The 8,950-nt window shown below is 41.8% G+C and overlaps 2 pseudogenes; both read right to left on the bottom strand.

Annotated features, from left to right (window-relative positions):
- Nucleotides 1–913: 913 nt before the first annotated feature.
- Nucleotides 914–4,442, bottom strand: LOC125537362 (annotated as a pseudogene).
- Nucleotides 3,350–8,131, bottom strand: LOC125538944 (annotated as a pseudogene).
- Nucleotides 8,132–8,950: the final 819 nt, after the last annotated feature.

The following is an 8,950-nucleotide window of genomic DNA, read 5'->3' as shown; positions in this document are numbered from 1 at the left end:
TTTATACAGCTGGGAAAGGTAACAAATTTTCCTTAATAATAGAAACAAGTGGGGGATCATGGAGCCCCATTAAGCATAATTTTCTGTTTGTTTTAACTATTTCGACAGCTAAGCCGTCGATTTCTTTTGGGAATCCTGAATCACAGCTCCATTGACCTGATGCTCTGGCATACATAAAAGATAGTGTTTGACTATATTCTGAACAGTATTTAAACCTGGGTTTAGACCAAAATTAGACACTGACTGATTATGCATCTCTGACATAGTCTAGTATCTTAGTACTCTAAATTTTATGATTAAACTATAAACTTCCTAAAATAATTTAATTATCCAGGTAAACATCAGAATGAAAATTCGAGCACACACCTTCAGCTAAGCAGCACGCAGAGCATATTTAACTCAGACCTGAATACTGAACATCACCATCAAGTGCAGTAAAATTTATAACACCTGAACAATATTGCTCCGATGATCCATTTCCACGTCCTATGCGCGTCTCAAATACGATAAACAATGGATACTTTGCAGAATAACATCGCTAAAAGGAACTGCAAAACTATCGTCTTCACCAAACGAAGCTGCAGTGGCTAACAAGCTCCAGTAAAGAATCCAACTCCATAGGTGCAGTGCAAAGTAATCTACACCACAATATCTCAAAATATGCCCAAGTTTACATCGTCCGATGTTCAAACTACATACTTTTGGAATGTAACCATACTAAGGATCGATAAATCATATCTCTTGGGGTAAATTAACACAGAAACATCCATAAAAGCACAATTATCTTAATCCATACCAAATAGTTCAATGTCTCCTGAGAGCTCAAATACATAGTTCATAAATAAGAGTAATGCCATAATGGTGAGTAATACAACACAAATTCTACAGGTGTAGCCACTTGATCATGCGTAATGTTCAAAATAATTCAAACACACAAATTCAATAGCTGTAGGCAGCTACCAAATGCAAACGCAATGGATCAATCGAGCAGGCCGGTCTTCCACCACACGGCATTGCGTACCTGGCGGAGGTGCCTCCCCTTGAGCGTGTGTCCAGCGTCCTCCAGCACCCAGAAGGTCGTCATGGGAGCGTGTGTCCAGCGCCCTCCAACACCCAGAAGGTCGTCATGGGCGACTCCCACGCCGGCGAGCGCGCCACCATCTCGTGCGGCGACAACATCTCCACGTCGTAGTCGTCCTCATCTGCTTCACTCGTGAAGTTGCGAACGCCTCGACCGTCGGTCGCCGCATCCGCGCCGCTGGCACATTCATCGGCGCGCACTGCGGCATGTGCATCGCCGGCGACGGCACCGGGCGGGGGATGGCGGGGATCATGCGTGGAAGGGCCATCGCCGGAGACGCGGGGGATGTCGAGACGAATGAAGCAGACGGGGGCGGCGAGAGAGGCCCGAGGCGCTCGGGGAGGGCCTCGAGGATGGCCCCCGGCGGGCGGCGCAGGGGGCTAGGGTTTGCGGCGCAGATGGAGGAGATGAGCAAGGGCCGGCGTCGCGGCTGCGGCCGCGGCCGCTCGGGAGAACCGAAGAGGTCGTCCACGTCAAGCTCGAAGGCCGCCGAGGCGGGTTGGTCGTCGGCGGCCGCGCGGGGGAGGAATGCGCCGAGGAAGCGCTCGGAGCTGGGCGAGCTCTTATGGCGTGCACGATCTATGGCGAGGCTCCGCTGTGCAGGCGGGTGGCTGGTTTTTTCTTTTCACACACGTACCGGCGGTTCGGGTTTGGTGGGCTGTACGTAAAACAACGGCAACCTATGGAATTTTAAGGGATGGACGAAATTAGTACCACCTCATTTATATTACGATTTTGTCTATACAAATTGTAAAAGCGTATTATATAATATTTTTTTATATATAATAAAGCACGGATTGACTCCGTGGATTCACCGTCACAATACGCTTTCCTCTTATATATAATATATATATATATATATATATATATATATATTAGGGAGACTAGCAAAAATGCCCATGCGTTGCAACGGGAGAAAAAATATACTAAAAGAAAGCAACATGCAAGGCACAAAAATCAGGCTTGAAGGCAGATATATTCTTATGTCAAACGTCTACCAAATCCTCATGCACATCAGACAACATTGTTGACTTACTTTTTTACCGTTAAATCATATTTTCATGGTCCCAGCTCACGAAAAACACAGTTTACTTGGTCAGCGGCAAAATCTCATTGAAATCTCTATATTTTTACTGGCCCTTGATCGATAATATGGTCAATTGCAGGAAGCAATGTCTCTGTGGCTAACAGATCATCTGCCCCTTTCTCTTGTTCTGATGTAGATGGTGGGACATAGCTATCTGGAAAGGGTATTCACAAAAAAACCTATCCGAAAAGGGTGGAGGGGAGGGGCAGAAGGAAGCTGCGAAGAAATATTTCCGATGTTTGAGGATATGAAAAAGATATCTGATGTTTGAGAGTTAATAGCAAATGATTGGCAAGGCAGTTAGATGAATAGACTTTGAGTACAATACAGCAGCAGAACTTGAGAAACATTGTTACTCCCGTTCTTGGGACTAAGGAGTGGTCAGTACATCTCATGTGCCCCCAACTTCCTTTTCTGTGATGGCTGCCATTATGTGCCGAGCTAAGTAACAGGAAATAAGTTCTTCTATCTAAAGCAGGAATGTTTTGATCACATGAGTTGGCAAACCATCCTGTTGCGCCTAGCTAACCACACTCACGAGCCCAGCCTGAGTGGTCTGATGCGTTTGCACACATCCAGTAGACCAGGGATCAAATCCCAGTTGCGACCAATTTTTTAAAATTAAAAAAAAATCACGGGAAGAAGCCCAAGTTGCGCGATGCTTTTGACATACAGGGAGCCGCATGAAATATTAGTACCACCTTGAATATGTTTTAAATTCAAACTGAAAGCGTAAAGTCACAGGAAGAAGCGTATTGTGACGGTGAACCTACGGAGTCAATCCGTGCTTTATTATTAAAAAAATAATAGGAAAAATGTCCGTGCGTTGCAACGGGAGGAGAAGAAGTATCACCACGCCTTCTTTCTTTACCTTCTGAAACAAGATGATGCTTCTAATTTCTAAAGTTACGCTTCGGAATAAATGTCAGTTGCCATGAACCAAGGTTGGCTAGGCATACGCAAATACACAATATGGAACTGCCATACAATAGTTGAACCACAATCTAAGTGTTCCACCATTATCATTCACATTATGGTAATATTCAGAAATTCATTCACAGATGGATGCTTTATAAATCTTTATAAATGACCATTAGCAACAAATATATCCCATTGAAAGAGTGACAAATTATTCAGGCACCAATGGGAACACATAGAAAACAGTATTTCCAGAGATCCCATTGAAAGAAATTTATGATAGTAAATATGACAAAGCAAGTATGTCAACCATGCTTAGAGGATTACATCATACTATTTGGTGCTTTCAAATATTATAGCATAATTAAGATACAACATAACCACTGAACGAAATTTCTTCAAAAATAAACATAAATACAATAAAGAAGAGAACTCCTGCGATGACATGTTCAAGAGGTACAACATTTATCTGTTTCCAGAAAAAGGGTAAATTGATTAAACTGACCAAAGAGAAAATGCATGGATGCCCAAAATAGAACTTTAAAGAAAGCCAGGGAGAAACTTTGCTAATGTAAAGACCAAAGGGAACAATATGTGAATCATATGTTAGTTGTGCGCATCACAGTCATGAACTTGAGAAAATATATCACATGCCAACTATAAAGACAAACAATGAATTGTATTTCACAAGTTTTTGCAACTAATCCATGACAAACCAAAGAAAGTATAAAAGATGAAGGAAAAGAAAGCTTTATAATCCATGATAAACTGTTGAATTGATTAAGCTTATCAGCATCTATGTTTATTTTGTTTGTATCATCAGAACTGACGCTAGATTTGTTAATACAAGATAACAGTATTACATGCCACAGGATCAATTTGTGTAATGTTTGGTTTCAAAAAGGCGAAAGTAGTGGGTCATCACTCATGAAAGGATAATAGGATTGCCCCCCCTATCCTGAAGCTACTGATGTGCTCTTGTGGTACAAAGTGTCGTAGTTGAGAGACGAAACAAACAGCAGTGACACTACAGTGGAGGGAGGTTTGTGTGTATGTACCAGATGTACTGAGCAACGATCCGGTGGTCTCAATGGCATGTTGTGCATCATGCCATATGGCACACATCCATGGTGCATGTATATGCAGGCAAGGATCGGCAATCCTCTCTGCCCTTAGTCCCCTACAAGTAATCATATGATCCCCATGATCTCCAAAACTATATGAGCACATTATCCATGCAGCTAACAGTAGTAAATTAGGTACAAGAATTCATCCTAATAGACAAAGTTGTGGTCCAGTATGTACCTGTATGCAAAAATAGAACTGCATGAAGCCAATACCTGCACTTGGAGACATGGGGATGCAGCAGGGGCATGCAGGCGAAGCTCATCCAATCACCATGTGTCATCTTTTTTCAATCACTTGAGCTTTTTACTATTCTAGCACCCTGACCTGATTGTGCTGCAGCTGCACATAGAGCGAATGCAAACAAACACAACTCTTCAGAAAACAACTCAACCAACACACATTAGATCGGCAAAATTTAGTTTTGAATAGTGGATGAGTAGCTGCCGCCAACTAAAGATAGGAGAGCATGTCAACTGCCATGAGTAGGGATAATGAGAGGAATCGAGCCCTTGTGGTGGGAGTCGGGTCCTAGGGGATGTGGGGCTCCGTCGGCAGCGTGAGATCCACAGAAGCTCAGGGATCCTTAACGCATCACCCGACCATGAACCAGAGGCGTCATTGAACAGGGACTATGGAACCAAATGTGTTGCACTGTACTATTTTGAACTGGCAAACATGATTGTTTGTGAATAAAAGTTCAATGACAATTTAAGAACCAAGTAGCTCAGCAGTAGTTACCCACAAATGTTGCTCTCCAAATTCCCTTTTCAAGCATTCAGCTGTAGAGATATATTGTGTGTCAAAAAAAGACTAAATTGTTATTGTTACTTGCATATTGTCCATTCCATTCTTTCTGAAAGTGTCCACAGAAACATTTAATTTGTTGTTATTTAGAAAAACCATGAAAAACATCTTTGATTAATCAATGATCTAGAAGAGTTGGTACCTAAACCGAGTAGGTTATGTGATACTATCTCTGTAACTTAATATAAGGCATTTTTTCAACACATTACCGCCAGCCTTGGGAAGCTTCCTTGCCAGTGTGTATCCTATACCTGTTCAAGAGCATGCAAAGGTCACCGAGCAAGAACTTAACAATGTTAGTTGAAGCCAATTTCCACATGTGATGGCATATAAAAGCTTATACACTGATTTTGAATGGGAATAACTCACAGTTGCTGAATCAATATTCATGTACTGCTACTCGCTTGCTCAGGCAAACCAGTTACCTATATATCCTTCGGATATTCATAGGTGGCGCTGGTTTGTAACAAAGGGATGGATTGCAGTGAACCACCAAAAGAACTGTGGTGTGTACTTGGTAATAACCATAATCTTGTATGAACTTAGTAGCAATTTTAATCTTTTTTAGATGGTAGCACTCTTACTCTTAATTAAACACACATTTTACTGTATTGATTTGCTTGCCTAGAACCTATGTTTAAGGTAGAGAATAATAGAGCACCATTCTTATCAATTTTTTAGATTATCATGTCATTTATTTTAGCTACCATCTCTAGGAACAAATTTGAACAGAAATTTTTGGTACGCATTGAGTAGAATTGCAGGAATGCATCAATCAAAATTATAAAATACCATCTATCAATTAGTACAATACCATTAGGAATATGCATTGAATTAGGAATTTAAATAAGCTAATATACCTATGCTGAAATCAACCCATACAACACTCATTCTATATTTTTCCCAGCTCACCCAAAGCCTAAAAAAATTGTATCTGGGCAAAAAGAAAGGAAACACCTAGCCGTGACTTCTTTATACGATTAAAGAAAATCTGTAGACATACATTTGTCACCTAGAGAATGAGTTTTCTCACCCAAAGCAATAGGAGTTGGCGTACCCATGTGTCACCCAAAGCAATAGGAGGAGTCTTGCGACTCCACATGATGTAAATTAATTAGCAAACCATTATTCGAGCTTATGCCGCACCGCCGCCCAACACGCTCAGTTCTGAAACCACATTTCCCTCATGCTCATCTTCCTCGTGTGTGCGAACAAGTTTGGATTCAGTGGGCTGCAGCTGGCTAGAGTGTTGCTGCTCTGCAGGGACGATCCACTGCTGCAACTGCAGCACTTCATACTTGTATCTCAGTTAATTATGTACCCATCTACTACATATGTATACCTGCCAATGCAAGTTGTCTTCAGATTAGGAGTTAGAAGAACGTAACATACTGTATGCAGAGTATGAGGCCAGGACAATGATATAGGTTGAGGCTCTTTTGATGGAATAGCAGTAAGGTACTGATGTGCTACCAGAAGCCTTATAGGGTGTGGGATACCTGCTACTGTATGGCTTGAATGGCTTTGTTTCGCCCTGCAAATATGTTGATATTGTTTTTAAGCAATATGACTAATCAAATGAAACTCTGAATGGAGCACAGTCTAATTCAATGAGCATTAAAATGCGTATAACATAAATCCACTGAATTGTTTTCTATTTGGTACTTCTACTTGAACTGTAAAAGCATCCATTGAGACATAAGAAATGTGAATAAAGTATCAGAGACAACTATCCTTAAAAGTTCAGGAGCAAAATCTATCTCATGGTTTCCAGCTGTCCAGATCCAAGGCTGGTATGCGAGATTCCGCCGTACAAATCTTGCCCACATATCCCACCTTGTATTATCAATTTATCATGATATGGGCAATTATCGGCATTTGTCAGGTCCCGACGAAAAGCACTGTCTGGGCTTTTGAATTGGACTCATAATGAGCGAGCGTGACATTGGAGTCGAAACTCTGACTGAGATCACCTAAACACAATAGTAAAATTCTCAGTAATATTACTCATAAACTACAATAGTAAAATTATGTTGGAATTCAGACATGACCATGCAAGTTATATTCTGAGTAAATTTGACAATACCTATCAGACCAAATGTATATGGCACATCTGGGCCACTTTTCGGAGGGGTCCTAAACCAAATCTTTTTCAGCGTCTCTTTAGTTCCAACGGCATAGTAATACTTTGTGTCAAACTGCAAGAAAAGTCATAATTAAGCCTTGAATCAAGATTCCAGCCTTCATAAAACATAAGCATCAAATGTTTGACGTGTCGGTAACCTTCAGGTTCTTGATTGTACAATGATGAATGTATCCCGAGGTATATTTGTAGAACGTATACCGTGAATGCTTTCCCTTTGCAGAACAATTGAGATTATCTTATGAAGTCCCGTAAAACATAGTGCTCGATCCAGGTTCTGACTGTTGTCACCCATGAGATTATCATGGATGTACTTTTGTGGTTGCCTTGTCTGATATGAACCTGTTAGAGCACCTAATCAATTAGTATGAGAGTGGAAGCCACAAACAACACCATGATTGAGCTGCAGAAAAGGGTAGACACTGATCCTACAGCTCCCTCTTTGCTGATTGCTGATTTGTGATTGTATTAGAAGATGGAAGAAAAGCAACATGGTCAGACCTTTAGATTGTATGGCATGCGCCGAGGAGGCCAGCCATCCTTCTTCCACCGTTCTTCTTCTCCCTGAATCTTGATCGTCATACTCCTTCTCCTTTCTTCCTATGTTTCCTCTCTCCCTCGGGCCCTTCTCTTTCCTTCTCTGGATGAGCAGGACGCCGCTGGCACCAGAACAAGCCGCCGCACCAGCCGCCAGATCGACCGACGCCGCGCCCGGATCTGCCTGTCTTCCTCGCGCTGACACCGCGCCTCGCATCGCCTGCCGGCCGCCTGCCCGTTCCCACGGGTTAGGCATCTATATCGGGTTGGGGGAGGGGAGGGACGGGGAGGATGGTGGTGGTCGCCTCCGTTGCGAGGCGAGGTCGAGCGGCGGGGTGGCCTACGCCGGTGCCAATCGAGGCGAAGCGGTGGGGGCGATGCAGCACCTGTTCGGGACTTTTTTTCTATGGCGAATCGTTAATTCACTTAGGGACGTGAGTGCGGGTTGAATACCTAAAACCGCGATCCCAAATTAGTACCACCTCGTTTATATTGCGATTTTGTTCCTATAAATCGTAAAAGCGTATTATGACATGAGAAGAAAGCGTATTGTGACGGTGAACCCACAGAGTCAATCCGTGCTTTATTATTAGGGAGAGATAATTACGCTCAGAAAAAAAACAAAAGGAATACTAAACGGACTCCAAAAATCCCGAAATAAATTTTCCCCGGCTTCTAAAATCAAGCCGCACAGGATGAACAGGCCTAAATGCAATTTTGAAAAACGCGCATTTTTTCTAAATTCAAATAAAATAGCAAATAAAACCAAAATAAAATCTTATTTGATTTTATAATTAAATCATCAATATTTATTTATTTTGGGAAAGTCATTTTATTCCCTCTCATATTTTTATGATAGAAATAATTGAAGATAAAATAAATAAAATCAAATGATCCTATTTTCAAAATTTAAGGAAAACTCAAATATGAAAATAACGAAATCCCCAACTCTCTCTGAGGGTCCTTGAGTTGCGTGAAATTTCTGGATCAACCAAAATGCAATAAAATATGATATGCAATAGTGATCTAGTGTATAACATTCCAAATTGAAAATTTGGGATGTTACAAACCTACCCCCTTAAGATGAATCTCACCCTCGAGATTCGGGTTGGCTAGAAAATAGGTGAGGGTGGTCTTTCAGCAATTCTTCCTCTCGTTCCCAGGTGGCTTCATCCTCCGTGTGGTGGCTCCACTGAACTTTGCAAAACTTAATAACCTTGCTGCGGGTGACTCGGCTAGCATTCTCAAGAAT

This window comes from Triticum urartu, chromosome 2 (assembly GCF_003073215.2).
Source record: "Triticum urartu cultivar G1812 chromosome 2, Tu2.1, whole genome shotgun sequence".
In the NCBI taxonomy this organism is placed as follows: Eukaryota; Viridiplantae; Streptophyta; class Magnoliopsida; order Poales; family Poaceae; genus Triticum; species Triticum urartu.
The sequence above is the reverse complement of the archived record's forward strand: the minus strand, read 5'-3'. Positions and strand labels throughout refer to the sequence as shown.